The sequence below is a fragment of the Theropithecus gelada genome, chromosome 7a (assembly GCF_003255815.1).
Source record: "Theropithecus gelada isolate Dixy chromosome 7a, Tgel_1.0, whole genome shotgun sequence".
NCBI lineage: Eukaryota > Metazoa > Chordata > Mammalia > Primates > Cercopithecidae > Theropithecus > Theropithecus gelada.
Genome location: NC_037674.1, coordinates 15546353 through 15564104, shown reverse-complemented (window position 1 = coordinate 15564104; position 17752 = coordinate 15546353). Strand labels below are relative to the sequence as shown.

The following is a 17752-nucleotide window of genomic DNA, read 5'->3' as shown; positions in this document are numbered from 1 at the left end:
GAGCTCAGCAGAGACGCACATGGGTGCTGACTGGCCCTGCCTGAGAGAGTGACAAGGTTCTTGGTAGGAAGCTGTTTCCTTGGTACCCAGACCTGCCAGAATGAAGGGGCAGCCCAGCCCCCCAGTGATGGGCTCTCACCCTGGCCAGCCCCTCTGGAAGGCTTCCTACCTGGGCATGTTGCTGTGTCTCGGTCCTGTGCACCCAGACAGGGCCTGGGCCTGCCGGGGCTGGCAGCTGCTCCTCACCCTGCTTAGGCCGTGTGTCTGGCGTCCCCTCTCCCTGATGCCCATCTCAGGGCCTACGCCCACCCAGCATCAGTTAGGATAAACTGCTGTCAGGCCCCCAGCCAGCTCTGCTGGACCCAGCTGCTGTCCCCAGCACACACACTGGCTTACACACTCTCGCACTCACACACACGTGGGTCCACGCCCAGCATAGAGCCACCTACCTGCCCAGGCCAGCCTAAGCCAATCCAGCCTTGCTCTCCAAATGCCACTCCGACCCCAGAAGCCACTCCTTTACAGAAACATCCCCCTGGGAGATGAGTTCAGAGCCAGCCCGGGAGGACTCCAGTCAGCTCGGACAAGACTGCCCTTCTGTCCTTACACCTCCAGAGGACACACACGGGCAGCCTGACCACCATATCTGCTATTGCACTCTGCCTGCTGCCACGGCCCCCCGGGCACCTCTGGCCCCCACAGCGTCTTCCATATCTTTAGCGGGTGGCAGCAGACTCACAGCAAGTCCCATCTTCCTGGAGCCCAAGGTAGGGAGGGGAGAGCTAGAAGGGGCGGGACTCAGGTGCAGCTCCAAGTTTCCAGCTCCCAAAATAATCAGATGCAAAGGAGAAGCAAGAACAGCTCCAGGCGGGCGGTGACTCAGTGCTAGTGGGCCGGCTTAGTCACCTGGATGGCTGCTGGCGGCTCCTGGTACATCAGGACGGGAGTAGCGCCCTCCCCCACCTGCCTGGACAGTGGCTGTCTCCAGAGTGTGGCCGCGGAGCGCAGCGCCCAGGGCTGCCTGTCAGGCGAGGCCGCTCCACCCCGCTCCCGCCCATCAGGGCCCGGCGGCCCCGGCTGCGGCGCGCCCCTCCTCCACCGTGCGCCCCGGCTCACTTTGGGATTTCTCCATTAAATCCTCAGGCAGCGACCTGCTCGTTTGGGGCGCCGAGCTGCTCCAACGTTGCTTGGCAATTTTGATATCGTCGGGGGTTGCCATGGGGAGGAAGGTGATGTCATTGACACAAAAAAACCCACGGAATTTACAAATCAGCTGGGGCTGGAGCTATTTATAAAAACACGTTTTTCTCTGCCTTTCTTTGCTGAAGGGGAGGAGGAGGAAGGGCTGCCTGCGGGCTCAGGGTGAGCCTCCCTGTTGTCCTCCCTACCCTTGCCCTAGAGAAGCCAGACCTCCTTGGCTCACCCCACCCCCCACCCCCCAGAACTTGGAGCTGTGCATTCAGACCTGGCAGGTGCTGGCCTCAGCTGGTTTTGCTTCGAAGGCTGAGAGTGGCACATGGGATGTAAGGCAGGGCCGGTGCCGGCTTCCTGGGTTGGCAGGAACCAGAAACCAGTTACTTAACTGAGTCCCTTTATTTCACTGCCCCTGGTCAAAAACAGAGGCATTTGCTGGTGAGGCAGCTTGAGCTCCTTGATGCGCCCCCCTACCCGCTCCCCGGAGTGCCAGGTGGAGCCCAGATTTCCACAGTGCCCTTCCCATTCCTAGCCTCAGTGTCTCCTCCGCTGGCTCCTTTTCTTCTCCCAGTGTCCAATCGTGGGCTGCCCAAGCTCCAGGCTTGGTCCCCTGCTCATCTCTCCCCACATTCAGCCACCACTCCGTCAAAACACCTTTTTTCTGTGGCTTTGACCATCACCCGGGCAAACGCTGGCCCCAAAACTCATTTTGTGCCTGCCCCACTTCGGGCGCCACCTCTGATGGCCCAGCTCCCACTGCCAGGACCCACTGGCTATTGACAGCCAGAGGGAAGCCTGGGAGTTCTTGACTCTTTCCGTCCCCCAGTCCCCTATATCCAAGGTGGCACCTGGCTCCACATTTTATTTTTGAAAACTCTTTCTAACTTTCTTCTGTAGCGAAGCCATGCGGTGTTTGGTTAAAAGCCCAGGCTCTGAGTTTTCAGTCTTCCGCATCTGAGCTCCACTGTTCGTCAGCTGAGTGACCTTTGGCATGTTATTGAACCAACTGAACTTCAATTTCCTCATCCATAAAATGGGGATGATTTCACCTGCCTCACAGGGCTGTGGGAATTAAATGAATAAAGTTTCTGGCACAGAGACTGCTCATCTTGATCCTAATAAACATTAGTTTTTATCCACCCCTCCACTGGTGGCAGATTAATCTTCCCAAACCATGACCCTAGGCACCTTCTGCGCAAAGGTCTCAGGCCGCATGCGTAGACATTTTGATTGAACGCAGTGTTAGATATCATGGCATTAAACATAAGAATTTCAATCTGTGGCCGGGCATGATGGCTCACGCCTGTAATCCCAGCACTTTGGGAGGCCGAGGCGGATGGATCATGAGGTCAAGAGATTGAGACCAGCCTGGCCAACATGGTGAAACCCCGTTCTACTAAAAATACGAAAATTAGCTGGGCGTGGTGGCGTGTGCCTGTAATCCCAGCTACTCGGGAGGCTGAGGCAGGAGAATCGCTTGAACCCGGGAGGCGGAGGTTGCAGTGAGCCGAGATCGCGCTGCTGCACTCCAGCCTGGTGACAGAGCGAGATTCTGTCTCAAAAAAAAAAAAAAAAATTCCATTTGTGGTCATCATGAAACATTTCCCTCTAACTAAGTTATCAGTTCGCTTTGAAGAGGAACGCTGTATTTTTCTTCTTTTTGTATCTCCATGTAATTTTGTGTGTAAACTTATATATAATCCACTTCTGCTCTGTCTCACTAACGAATGATCCAGGAAATGCAAACCAAAACAAAAGGGATATACCACTCCCTGCCATAATACAGTGAAAAAAAAAAAAAAAAAGGCAGGTGGGAGAGTGAATCGGTACATTCTTCTTGGGGGGCAATTTCAGTTTTGACCAAAATTTCAAAATGTGTATGTACTTGATCCAGCAAATGCACTTCTAGGAATCCAAGTTAAGAAATAGTTGCACATCGGCCTGAAGATATTGGTATAAGAATATTCACGGTAGCACTGTTTGTAACTGCAAAGAACTGGAAGCCACCAAAATGCGCATCAATTGGGCAGATTAATTGGGTGACAGATTAATACAGGATGATACATCCCCATGCAGTGAAGTATCTGCAGCCTTAAAATGAATGAGTTTGGTCAGTCTGTATGTATGAGGAAGGATGACCACCATAGTTGAGAGAAAAGACCAGGTTGATCAATGTTAACTTGAAAATATAAGATGGCATAATCTCATATAAGTTTTTTATTTAAAGATATTTCTATATCTGTATGTTTAAACCACAAACTGTCAATATGGTTATCCTTGGAAATAGGAGTGGTGGTGACAGGGGTCTTTCACCTTGGACTTTTTACACTCTTGCATTGTTTCAGTGAACATGTATAGTTGTATTTAAACAATACAAAATTAAAAATAAAGAAATGTATGTTTTTAAAACTAATAATAGGTCAGGCGCAGTGGCACACACCTGTAATCCCAGCACTTTCGGAGGCCGAGGCGGGTGGATCACTTGAGGTCAGGAGTTCGAGACCAGCCTGGCCAACGTGGCAAAACCTCGTCTCTACTAAAAATACAATAATTAGCAGGGTGTGGTGGTGGGCGCCTGTAATCTCAGCTACTCAGGAGGCTGAGGCAGGTGAATTGCTCGAACCCGGGAGGTGGAGTTTGCTGTGAGCAGATTGCGCCACTGCACTCCAACCTGGGCAGCAACAGAACGAGGCTCAGTCTCAAAACAAACAAACAAACAAAACCTAATAATAGAAACCCAAGAGCTATGGAGAGTACTTAAAACTGGTATATTTGCACATTTTCCTCTACAAATTCCACTTTAAGGCAAAAATGTGGGGATGTGGAAAACACTTTTTCTTCCCTCGTGTCTTTCAATTTTCAGAAATGTTAAGAGGGAGGGCAGCATGACGATGTGAGGGCACTAAGGCAGGAGATAGAGTACATTACATTAAATTCAAACCACTATCATCTTTTTCAGATAAGAATTACCATGACTCTCTTTAAGAAATGTAACATTTCTAAGTTTCTGCCTGTTTATGAGAAGCAGGCAGAAATTCCTGAAGAAACATCAGTAATTTCATAAATCAAGAAAAATCATGTTTTCCAGATTTCTGCTATAGTAGCTAGCAGAGATAATAGCCATTTCATGAAAGGAACTGAGAACAAAACAAACCACCTCCCCTGAATCTGCATCAGTCAGGTTCTCTGTCAGCCTGCAGAATCAAGTCCAGGACAGAAGCGATGGCAGTCCTGGGGTCTCTTAAGCATCAGGACTGACTGCACTCCCACAGATCACCCCTGCCTGGATGACAGGTGCTCCCACCATGCTGTCCACCTAGTGCATCCTTGCAGGGAAGGAGTCTGATTGGCTGGCTCAGGTCGTATGCCTGTTTCTCAGGGAGGGTATCCTGGAGACAGTGCTTCCGTTATCACACGATATAGGGAGGAAAGTTAGGGTGCTGTTACTAAACCAAAGGGGGAATGGGTGCTGGAGACCAAAGGGGACCAGCCAATGGTTGCCACAGCATCTCTGCCACTCTTTCTAATTATTTTCAATTCCTGAGTGTGATAATCAGCCATTGTTGATATTTGATTCCTGTCTTGTGAACCTGATGGCCTGTGCAAACTGAGACCAGTTCCTCTATTATATCATGTTTCATGACTTCCTGATTTGATGAGAGGATCTGCAAATTTAGAACCATTTTTTTTTTCCAAAGGCTGTAGAAAGGGGGCTCCACCAGCCTGCAAAGGTGGCTGCTGCTGCAGCGGGCAGGCCAGCAGATGCTTGTGTCTCTGGGCCAGTGGTGGGCCCTGGTGCTTAGCACATGGCAGGTGCTCAAGTAAACTTTGTTGAAGGAACGAATGAACATCTTTAGAGGTTCTGTGCTCTAGCCACCCTCCTTAGAATGCGTGCATCCCAGAGCTGAAAGGCACTCTAGGGACATCAGCCCTGGCCCTCCTTCTACAGGTGAGAAGACCACAGCCCCAAGAGATTAGGTGATTCAGCAAAGCCTCAGAGAAAATTAAAGGCAGTCAGGAACTCAGCTGTTCCTCCTCACAGACCCATGGAGTTCCCTTTGCTGCCGATGGCAGCCCCATGCTAGCAGCAAGCTCTGAGTGTGACAGATCTGTAATTTGGTCAAAGGCAGTGGTGGTGCTGTCACCACAGACATTTCTACCTTTGAATCTTGGCTCCTAGGGATTTGCAGCAGCGTGAATCAGCCAAGCCAGTGTCCTTACAATTTCTTAGTCTTTTACTGTGTTTTTGTTAATGGACATATACAGTACTTGCAGTCTCAAAAGTAATTTGCCTCACCTGCATCATTTTGGTGAGTTGGATTCACCTGGAACAACTGTTTATATCAACCTTGTCCCACTGTATGGTTTTAAAAAAACCATCTGGGGATGTCTTTGGAAAGGCCATGTGGCAATGAAGTTCCAAAAATTTTCATACACCAGTGCTTCCCAAGTTTTCCTAAAGAATAATAAAAACTTCTAGAAACAAAGCCTAGGGCTCCAGTGTGTGGGTAAAATTCATTTGCTGCCAAATTTTTCTAGATCTTTAGATTCCTCCCCACACTGCACACCCGCTTGTGCTGCATGTTCAGAAGGTGCCTCACTCAGGCGTTCTGATGGGCCTGACTCCACCCACCGACACTAGTCAGCACCTCTCACCGCAGGGCCAGGAAGGGAGGAACAGATTCTGCCTGCCTTCCTTCCCACCATCCCAAGTCAGGGCAGGTTCCGGAAAGGAAGGGCTTGATTAATGAGGTGTTGCCACTGGAGGCCTGTATATCCCACACTCCAGAGCTGGCCTTACCTTGGCGGCACTCGTCAGCCCTGCGCCTCCAGGAAAGCTAGGCCAGAAGCAGGGGCTCTGCCTTCAAGAGATTTTTCTCAAGTGCCTTCCTTGGCCGGGAGGGTACAGAGGAACAGATGCTTCCTGGATATCTGCCCCAAAGTATTGGCGGCAAAGTAGGGGATGACTAAGTGAAGTCCTGGGGTCCTCAGTGGGAGGGAAGTTTCAGGGCCTTGTCAGATAGGTCCCTTGCAAGCCCTCCCCTGTGGCCCTGCTCCTGCTGTCCTCCTGTGGGCAAGGTGTGTGGAGGATGCTGGCAGGGGCCAAGGGTGGGCACAGTAAGTGACAAGAGATTCAAGTAGCCAATGTCAGCAGACAGCCAGAGAGGGTAGCAGGAGGGCACCATTTGGCAAGGTCTTCCCTTTTTACCCAATCTCTAGTCACAAAGCTATACAAGATATGAGGGAGGGGAGCACAGACCAGAATCTCGTCAGTATTGGAAGAGGCCCTGGCAAGGGACTCTGCTGTTGACTTCTCGAACAGTTTTCCCTCAGGAGAAAGGGTTTTCAGGCTGGGCGTGGTGGCTCGCGCCTTAATCCTGGCACTTTGGGAGGCCGAGGCCGGAGGATCTCTTGAGTCCAGAGGATCTCTTGAGTCCAGGAATTCGAGACGAGCCTGGGCAACAGCGAGACCTTGTCTCACAAAAAATAAACAAAATTAGCCAGGCATGGTGGTGCACATCTGTAGTCCCATCTACTTGGGAGGTTGAGGTTGCAGTGAGCTGAGATTTGGCCACTGCACTCCAGCCTGGGCAACAGAGTGAGACCCTCTCTCTCGGAAAAAATGAAGAGGGATTTTCAAGTAAGTGAACAGGGAATGCAATGCTTTTTTCCAGGACTAGGTGTATGAAATTGTGAAAATACTTGATTTCACAAGATGGGGTGGCAGCAGCTGAAAACCCTTTTATGTGAAGTCTCCAACACGTCAGGCGTAGTACATCTAGGCCCTTTCCATCTGTGATTCCATGGACTCCTCAAAACACCATGAAGTAGGTATCATTACCCCAGGTTCTACAGATAAGGAGTCTGAGGCTCAATGTGTGTACACATCTTCTCCCAAATCAGGAAGTCGCAACGCCCTGGCTTTCCTTGTGACACCACATGGCTGAGGCAGGAACTCACTGGGAGCTTTGACTTGACTTGTTTCTGGGTGACTGAACAGATGGCTGAGAGGGAGCCACTCAGTCAGGGTCTGGCCACAGCCTGCTGTGACCGGGGCTGTGGGTACTGCTGCAAGGGATGTGCCTCCCTCTGTGCTGGCTGGACAGAGGCCCACACCTCAGTGGGGAGTCAGCTTTCAATCTCCAAAGGCTCAGTGGCTGGCAGCAGGCCCGGCAGAGGCCTAGCCTGTGGATGAGCCTTTCCCCAGAGCAGCGCCTATGGGAGGGGCTGGCCCATCTCTGTCAGAGCAGGAAAACGGGGAGACTACCAAAGACTGGCTGGGACTTCACTAGGGATAGGACCAAAAGCCTTTTGTCAGTGAAAGGGTCACCCCTGCAGACTCTGACCAGATGACCTTAGGAGTGGGGCTGGTCCAAGCGGCGTCTGGGTCTTGACTCTGAGGAGTTAATGGCAAAGTGAGGAGCTGCCCAGAAGCCAGTGTGAGCAGAGCTGCAAACTGTAGAGTCCCAAGTCCTGGACTCACAGGTGTGTCCTCTTTCTGGCATATGATGGGATGGGCCTCTGCCATCTCAGCCCCGGCCCACCAGGAGCAGAGCCTTCTTGACACACCTGTTTCCAGGGCTGCTGCTAAGCCTGGCAGCATAGGTGGTGCAAAGGAGCCAAAAGACACACACAGAGCAGGGGTCCCCAACCCCTACGGTGCGGACTGGTACCGCTCTGTGGCCTGATAGGAACTGGGCTGTACAATAGGAGGTGAGCAGCAGGCAAGCAAGCATTACTGCCTGAGCTCTGCCTCCTGCAAGTGGCATTAGATTCTCATAGGCATGCGAACCCTATTGTGAACTGTGCACGCAAGGGATCTAGGTTGAGAATTTAGTTTCACCCAAAACCATCCCCCACCACCCCTCATCTGTGGAAAAACTGTCTTCCATGAGACTGGTCCCTGGTGACAAAAAGGTTGGGGACCGCTGACAGAGGGTTCCAAAGATCTCTACAAAGCCTGCAGTGAAACACTATTTTTTTGAGCACGTACTTTAGATTATGTGCTGTGTTGAACCCTTGCCATACACTAACTCACTTAATCCTCACAATACAATTAAATAACCCATTCAACAAATATCTACTGAGTACCTGCTAGGTACAATGCTTTCTGCTAGGTGCTGGGGAGAACTCAGTGAGCAAGTTGAGACCCTGTCCCCATGAAATTTATAGTCTGGCTAGGAACCATCATAATCCCATTTCAGAGATGAGGCAACTAAGGCATTGTGATGTTAACTTACTCAGGTCATTAAATGACAGGACATGGGTTTGAACCCAGGTGATCTATTTCAGAGTCTAGGATGCTATTGTGTTACCAAATCCTTCCTTTTTTCTTCCCAACAACACACTACCTATATAGCAGACACTGTTGGTTACCTTTTTTTTAAAGAAAAAAAAAAAAAAAAGAATGGAGTCTTGCTCTGTCACACAGGCTGGAGTGTATTGGTGCCATCATAGCTCACAGTAACCTCAAACTCCTTGGATCAACTGATCCTCCCGCCTCAGCCTCCTGAGTAGCTGGGATTACAGGTGTGAGCCGCCATGCCCGGCTTGGTTGCCTTTCTAAATCCATCTCACCTCCCTTGCTGGAAGAAACCCTGTTTATTAGAATGTACACTCCTCTCCTAACTGTGTACTCAGCGAAAGGCCCCTCCCCAGCCCCAGCCCTTAGGGGTGAATCTTAAGTTTAAACTAATCTTGGTAACGCCCTTCCCTTTGCCAGGGATTGGTGTAGGCCCAGATATGTGACAATCTGGCCAAGAGACATGTGAGGAAGCCAGCTGGGAGGGTTTTGGGAGAAAGTTTTCTTACGCTGCTCCAAGTTGTTGTGGAACTTGGAACTGTGGTAGCCAACTGAGACCCACAAGGGAACCAGCTCGAGGACAAAAGCCAACATGCTGAGGATGGAGGAATAGGAAGGTGGAAACAACTTGGGCCCTACATGAACTTCTGAGCACCAGGTTTGCTGCTATGTGAAATAACAGATATTCTTACCCCTTAAGATATTTTGGTTGTTCTTTTTTTTTTTTTTTTTTTTTTTTTTGCAGCTGAAAACTACCTAATATAAGCCAGCTCCAGCCCCTGTCATGCCACACTAGCCCTTACTTCAGTCTAACACATACACTGCTCCACTCCATCGGCTCCTGCTCATGGCTTCCCTTGAGATGTCCGTTTTTAACTGACTTATTTCTCTCATATATTATCTTGGCTTTTAAGTGCTGTGGCCTGTTTCTCCAAATTATAAGCTATCTGAAGGGAGTGAGCATGCCTTACATTTTGTTATATTCTTCGTGGTACCCATCATCACTGTGGAGGCCACAGTAAAACTTAATATATAGGGGCTTTTTTTTTTTTTTGGAGGTAGAGTTTTGCTCTTGTTGCTCAGGCTAGAGTACAATGGCATGATCTCAGGTCACTGCAACCTCCACCTCCTGGGTTCAAGCGATTCTCTTGCTTCAGCCTCCTGAGTAACTGGGACTATAGGCATGTGCCACCATGCCCGGCTAATTTTGTATTTTTAGTAGAGACAGGGTTTCTCCATGTTGGTCAGGTTGGTCTTGAACTCCTGACCTCAGGTGATCTGCCTGCCTCGGCCTCCCAAAGTGCTGGGATTACAGATGTGAGCCACTGCACCTGACCCTAGGGGCTTATCTTTTTTGCCACATTCCAAGATATTATTTGCTGCCCTGGAGGGCAAAAATGAACACATTTCTGTGTTCAACAAAGAGTAAAACGGGAGTCAACAGGTTGCAGCTGCAGGCCGGAGTGAATGAGAATGTCAGGCATCTCTCTCAACAGTGGCTTAGATTCACCAGTGGTTTGCACCAGCTCCTACTGCCTCCCATGTGCCTTGCCCTGGGCTGGATGCTGGGGAAACAGACACGAATCACTGCTTGCTCTAAGTCAGGGAACTTCCATGCTCACCTACTGTCTTGTGTTCATTCTCATAAGAACCCTTTGAGGTAGGAGCCGTCAGTACTAGTTTAGATGGGCAAGCAAAGGCAGTGACCTAATCAGATCAAGCAGCTGTTGAGCCCAGGTTTTCCAGTTCCTGAATTGAGTTCACAGGGCTTTCTATTATTTCCCCTTTCCTTTTTCCTATTAAGCAAGTGATTACCTTTTATTCATTGGCTCAGGTGAGGGATGTAGCACAGCATAAAATAGAAATACAGTCAGGCATTACTTAATGACAGATACTAGCTTAATGATAAGAGATACATTCTGAGAAATGCATTGTTAGGTAGTTTCATCGTGCAAACATCAGAGTGTAGTTACACAAACTTAGATGGTATAAACCTATTGTACACCTAGGCTATATGGTGCAGGCTATTGCCCCTAGGCTACAAACCTGCAAAGCATGTTACTGTACTGAATACTGTAGGCAGCTGTGACACAAAGGTGCGCATTTGTGTATCTAAACATATTTAGGCTGCAGGCAGTTGCCCACACCTGTAATACCAGCACTTTGGGAGGCCGAGGTGGGAGGATCCCTTGAGTTCAGGAGTTTGAGACCAGCCTGGGCAACACTGTGAGATACTGTCTCTAATTTACAAAAAAGAAAATTAGCCAGGTATGGTAGCACACACCTGTAGTCCCAGCTACTTGGGAGGCTTAGGTGGGAGAATCGCTGAAGCCTAGAAAATGGAGCTGAAGTGAGCTCTGATCATGTCACCACACTCCAGCCTGCAACAGAGTGAGACCCTGCCTCAAAAAATAATAAAAATAAAAAGTAAACATATATATATATATATTTTTTTTGAGACGGAGTCTCGCTCTGTCACCCAGGCTGGAGTACAGTGGCCGGATCTCAGCTCACTGCAAGCTCCGCCTCCCGGGTTTACGCCATTCTCCTGCCTCAGCCTCCCAAGTAGCTGGGACTACAGGCGCCCGCCACCACGCCCGGCTAATTTTTTGTATTTTTTTAGTAGAGACGGGGTTTCACCGTGTTAGCCCGGATGGTCTTGATCTCCTGACCTCGTGATCCGCCCGTCTCGGCCTCCCAAAGTGCTGGGATTACAGGCTTGAGCCACCGCGCCCGGCCAAAAGTAAACATATTTAAACATAGAAAAGGTACAGTAAAATTATGGTATTATATCTTATGGGACCACAGTCAGATATGAGGTTCACTGTTGACCGCAACACTGTTGTGTGGCTAGATGCGCTAGCAACAAGAGAGTCTCAGGAAGGGACTAGATGCCTTAAATGGGATCAGTAGGCCATGCTCCTATGCTAGAAAGCCATTTCTCCTGGTTGGGGAGAGGAAGACTGAGATGCACCTGTAAGTGGCTGGTGGGCAGCAAGACCCTGCCTGGTACCTCGGAGCAAACAGGACCCAAGACAGCCTTTTAAAGATCTCTGCGCTCTGAACATGGCACAGAAGCAGCCCAGCTGTAAGCCAGAGGTCCTTTGGGCTGAAACGGCCTTGTGGAATGAGAATGGGGACTGGATGGACTTTCCTGATACCTTGGTATGTAGCTGATCTTAAGGACTATCTCTTTAAGTACAAATATTTGGTTCCCTGAAACTTATCCTGATAGAAACAACTAATTTTCCCTTATCTTTAAATTACAGAATACTGCATTTCTTTCACTTACCTTTATTATATTACAGGTTTAGCTATACTGTGTACATTAAGTCAAAAGATAGTAAGGCTCCAACCAGCTGACATCAACCAGCGGAGATCTCAAATTACTTGAGAGGTTTCCAGAGAACCTTAGACCATTAGAACTAAATCAATACAAACATCTACAAGTGTGTGTACTTAAAAGCTTCAGTTCTCAAAACTCCGTAAAGTAGGCACTTCAGTTATCCTCATTTTATAGATGACACTGGTTCAGAGAGGTGAAGTAACTTGTCCAGTGCTAAACAGCTAGGATTCAAGTCCAGATATTTTGGCTAAAGGCAGAATTTCTAGCCACCATGCTAGTGTTTGGTTTGGTACCATAGGCAGAGCGCCATCTCAATGCTGAGAAGGTTCTAAGCAGACCTTGGGCCTGTAAAGTCGACCCCTTATAATGTGAGCACTATATTGAAATCCTAACCAGGGCATAAAAAGAGAACTTGCCGGCCGGGCGCAGTGGCTCATGCCTGTCATCCCAGCACTTTGGGAGGCTGACGGGGGCAGATCGCCTGAGGTCGGGAGTTCAAGACCAGCCTGACCAACATGGAGAAACCCCATGTCTACTAAAAATACAAAATTAGATGGGCGTGGTAGTGGGCTCCTGTAACCCCAGCTACTCAGGAGGCTGAGGCAGGAGAATTGCTTGAACCCGGAAGGCGGAGGCTGCAGTGAGCTGAGATTGTGCCACTGCACTCCAGCCTGGGCAACAAGAGTGAAACTCCATCTCGAAAAAATAAAAGAGAACTTGCCTCCAACAAACTTATATGAGTTGGAGAGGTAAGTCCACACATATAGACAAGTCCAAGGCAATTCATAATAAAATGTCACAGAGGAATGGTACAGGGAGGAGCTGTGCAGCTGCCCCCAAAGGCCTATACCATGGAACCTTGACCACTGGTCCATATGCTAGGATATTGAACATGCCTGTCTGAGTGAGTCCTGAGCAATGGCCTTTATGCCTGTTCAGTGATGGGGTACACTTGATCTGAAACGTCCCTTCTGGCCATGCTAGTTAGCTTTTGTCTATTCTGTCTCACTCATATTTCTGCCAGCCTGACCCCCTTGACTCGCTGGGACTCTGGACTCACTGCACACTCATTCACCCTTAGCTATCATTTCCTTGAATGAGAAAACATCATTGAAGATTCATGCATGTCATCTTTTTAAACTGTGTGATCATTTTGTTCTAGGGTTATCAGATTTTTCAATTTTGTTTAGAATGCAAAAGGAAACAAATAAGGGCCAGGATGGTGGCTCATGCCTGTAGTCCCAGCATTTTGGGAGGCCAAGGTGGGTGAACTGCTTGAGCTCAGGAGTTCAAGACCAGCCTGGGCAACATGGTGAAACCCATTTCTTGGTGGGAGCGTGCGGGGGTGTGGGGAGCCAGCTAGGCTTTAAAATGCCAAAAAAAAAAAAAAAAAGTTTTAAAAAAGAAAACAAATAAAATGCATATCTATCTTTTTGTCCACAGATTTTAATTGGTATTTGTTTTCATGAAATGCCATCCTCACTTTAATTTCAAGACTGATGCAATTTAATAGGAAATACAGTACACATTTTGGTGGAATATACTTGTGAAAATAACATTTAATTTAAAAAGGTGTAAACAGGACGGTGAAGTATATTGCAATGTAAGGTCAGCAGTCAATTATTACATGTTAAAGAAACATGTATAAACTGGCATACTAAAAATGAAAGTGAGATTACACTTTCAGCTACACCTAGAGCCTTATTCAGATATTTTTCCCTCTCACCACGGCTCCAATGTAACTACTTTCTGAACTTGTGGCTCCTCCTTTCCAATATTTTAATTCACGACTTATTTTTAAGAACCATGTGCTCATTTCTGGGAGTATATAAAATTAATAGACACATAGTCCCCTGCTCACAAGGGGCTTAAAAACTAGCAGTTTGGCGGGACAGCCACAGTTTCCCGTGGAAAGGCTAACATGAATTTACAGGACAACACTGCTTATAAGCCGAAGGTTGGCCACACAAGCCTCTAAGGAGCAAGATTATCAGAAGTAATATGCTTTGAGGGAAAAAGCACATGTCTACAGAAGTTTAGCCTAAGTTCATCACTGTTTGTTCTTTTCTTAAACATACATCACTTTGTGAAAACTCAAGTTTTTATATGAAAGCCATAAAAAATGTATTTTGTGTTGAAAATAGTTGGATTTTATATAATTTTATACTTTGTTCACAGACACAGGAAGTTGTAATAGTAGGAAGATGGTAATTTTACAAAGCACATCTCTAATAGAACATTATAAAACATTTAAACATGACTTTTCATATACTAAAAATAAAAGCTCAGATATATTATCTTCAATGATTTAAAATTATTTTAATTCTCATTTGAATTCCATATCAACCTTGCTTTCATGTTTAGATAATAAAGCTTTCCAATGTCCCAGTTTTTTAAAAAACGAACATTTAACAAGGCTTATTTTTTATAACATAGAGGAGGGAAAAGATGACAAAAACACGGCCTATAATTTCTTAGCCTAGATTAACCCAGTATGTTTTTTAAAAAAGCAATTCATGTACGTGGTCAGAAAATTCAAAATGCTTATAAATGTACAAATTGAAAAGTAAGAGCCTTCATTCTTTCCTCTTTCCACTCCCATACACTCTCCCCACGAAAGGCAATCACCTTTTCCCCACAGCTTTTTTCCCTACATCGGCTGAAAATGTCTGCCTAGCTCAGGTTCTGCCATCTACAACGGCTCATAGCAAATTGGAAGGGCGTTCCCTGCCAATGGCGAGGCACCCTGAAGCCTGCAGAGATGGTCTGCCAGTGCCTCTGCACTAGTGCCAGGACTACCTTCCTGGGGTCTGTCACATGGATTATCCCTCTGGGGACTGTCGAGTGTTGGAAGCGGAGAGGGCAAGTGTTAGAAACAGTGCTTTCTCTGAGCTCCTGTGTCAATGCTTTTGTGAGATAAATTCTTAGAAAAATTTCTCAGCTAAAGGGAATATTTAAGTGAATTTTGCCAAATCAACTTCTAATAATGTACCAATTTGCGTCCCAATTAATAATATATGAGTGCCTGTTTCTTATCATCCTTACGAATACAATTTTCAGCCATTTAGAGTGAATGACAATTTCTCATTTATTTTGCATTTTATTTAGTTAAGAATGAACATCTCATGTATATGAGCCATTAAAATGTTTTAGTGGATTGTTCATGTCCTTTGCCTGTTTCTTTTGGTTTTCAATTTTTTATTTTTAAGAGTTTTTTGGATAGGTAAAACATTTTCATTCGTTCAGGTACTGTTCTAGACAGTGCAGTCAAACAGGAAACAACGAAAATCCCTGCCCTTAAGGAGTTCAAATTCTAGTAGAAAGATAAAGAAAAAAAAGTGTATGTATACACGCACACACACAACACAGACGCATACACACAACACAAACACACGCACGAGGCGGTGACAGGTGCTATAGAAAAAAAATAAAGGAGGGTAAAAAGGGATAGAAAGTGACAGCAGTGTGTGTGGGATGGGATGCTATTCTGTACAGTGTACAAAATGGTCAGGGACAGCCTCTCTGATAGAGTGGAGATTTGAGAAGACACCTACCTGAAAGGAAGAAAGGGAGTAATTTACCTGAAGATCAAGGAAAAAACTTTCAGGCAGAAATGTTTTTTCTGCCAAAAAACATCTGGCCTTTAAAGCCAAAAGTCTTTAAAGAGAGGGAGAGGGAAATTAGTTGGCACATTTGAGAAGCAGCAAGGAAGCTGACTACAGCAGTGTGGGTGAGGAAGAGGGGAGTCAGGGAGGAGGTCAGAGAAAGAGTGGGGTCAGATAGGGTAGGGTCTTACAGGCCATGGTAAAGTCTTTGGAGGGTTCTGATTTGGCTGGAGGTGGGTACGAACAATAGAGATGAGTCATGAGACCAGATGAAAGTCGATGCAAGCCTGGACAACACAGTGAGACTTTGTCTCTACTAAAGATTAAAAAAATTAGCAAGGTGTGGTGGTGTGCACCGACACTCCCAGCTACTTGGGAGGCCCGAAACCAGGAGATTGATTTCACCACTGCATTGCAGCCTGGGCGACAGAGCAAGATCCCTGGGTCAAGGCAAAAGAAAGATGTAAATATCTGTTGCCAGTAAATGTTCCTAGTTTGAATTTATGGTGTTTTAATTTTTTTGGAGGGGAGGATAGGTGGCTATGCTATATTTAATTTTTTTTTATCTACTATAGTAATAGTAATCTTCTTGTTTATATCTTGCTTTTATGTCACACAGGCAAAAGATTGCAAAACCATCTATTACATTGAATTCTGATTAAAATTTCTGATTTCTCCAAAATTATTTTGGGGATAAGCAGTGAAACAGGCAAGATCAATGCATAAGACTGCACAGTGTATTTGCTGCACAAAGGTACCAGGCTGAGGGCGTAAGTGGGGACTGAAGTTCAGTCAAGCTATGGTGCATTGGGAGGTACTGAATCCACTAGAGGAAGGGGCCTTTTCTAATTTGCACAAAGGTGCTATATGAACTAGTAGTGGCACTGGGGATAGAGTTCAAGCTTTAATCCATTGTGGGTTTCCTTTCTTTCTTTCTTTCTTTTTTTTGAGACAGAGTTTCACTCTTGTTGCCCAGGCTGGAGTACAATGGCATGATATTGGCTAACTGCAACCTCCACCTCCTGGGTTCAAGCAATTCTCCTGCCTCAGCCTCTCAAGTAGCTGGGATTATAGGCATGCGACACCATACATGGCTAATTTTGTATTTTTAGTGGAGATGGGGTTTCACCATGTTGGCCAGGCTGGTCATGAACTCCGGACCTCAGGTGATCCACCCGCCTCAGCCTCCCAAAGTGTTGGGATTACAGGTGTGAGCCACTGCACCCAGCCTAATTCACAGTTTTAATACCAGTTATTAAATAATCTTTTCACATACTGACTTAAAATGCCATCTTTGTCCTATTAAATATTCATAGCTTCTTATGTCTCTGGTAGAACCAAGGACCCCATTAAGGTAGAAGTTTGCAATATTACAAAAAATTTTTTTTTTTTTTTTTTTTTTTGAGATGGAGTCTCGCTCAGTCGCCCAGGCTGGAGTGCAGTGGCGCGATCTCGGCTCACTGCAAGCTCCGCCTCCTGGGTTCACGCCATTCTCCTGCCTCAGCCTCCCAAGTAGCTAGGACTACAGGCGCCCGCCACCGCGCCCGGGTAATTTTTTGCATTTGTAGTAGAGACGGGGTTTCACCGTGTTAGCCAGGATGGTCTCGATCTCCTGACCTCGTGATGCGCCCGCCTTGGCCTCCCAAAGTGCTGGGATTACAGGCTTGAGCCACCGCACCCGGCCACAAGAAAAAATTTTTTAAAATGCATTTTCCTCACTAGGGAAACCTTAATTTTAGGAGCCAAATTAGAAGCTAATTTTGGCACATTAGAAGAACTGGTGCAGTTGGAAGAATTCCTTATTTTCAGATGCAACAGAAAAGCACTTCTTTGCTGTCTTTGCTTAAAGGCTTCAGCTTAAAGACACCAATGAGTTATTTCAAAGAACCTTGTGCTAACCTTCTCAAAGGCTTTCTTATCCACCTTGAGATAAGCTCAACCAACAGTCTGAAATCCTACTGCTCCAAGAAAATCTTTTTATTTCCAGGTTCAGGTTTGGCATCAGTTAGAGCACTATCTGTGGGTGTACAAACACTTTGTGAATGGTGAGATGCTATATGTTATGTGGTCTCTTTTCAAACAGAAGTAAAACTCCTGCCTTTTCAGCTGTCCCTCACTACCTAACCAGGTCCATCACTACACTATTACTGCCTTAGTGAGACAAGAAATAAGAACCATTTGAAACTTCTGCCAAAAAGGAAATGCTTCCTTCTCCCAAGACAAATAAGCATAAAATATAAGGGAAATGGAAAGGATCTCACTTTGTGGTTTTATGCTTAGGCAAACAGAAAACCTAAGACATTG

The 17752-nt window shown here is 46.7% G+C and overlaps 1 protein-coding gene across 2 annotated transcripts in view; it reads right to left on the bottom strand.

The window, feature by feature from the left end:
• PAK6 (p21 (RAC1) activated kinase 6) overlaps positions 1 to 1405 on the bottom strand; it is a 39043-nt gene extending 37638 nt beyond the window's left edge. Inside the window, exon 1 of one of the 2 annotated variants that reach the window (XM_025389885.1) lies at positions 450 to 1405. The gene's annotated coding sequence lies outside the window, so the exon portion shown is untranslated. Of the gene's footprint in view, positions 1 to 169 lie in introns of both variants that reach the window. The other variant, XM_025389884.1, reaches the window with a different exon arrangement.
• Positions 1406 to 17752: the final 16347 nt, after the last annotated feature.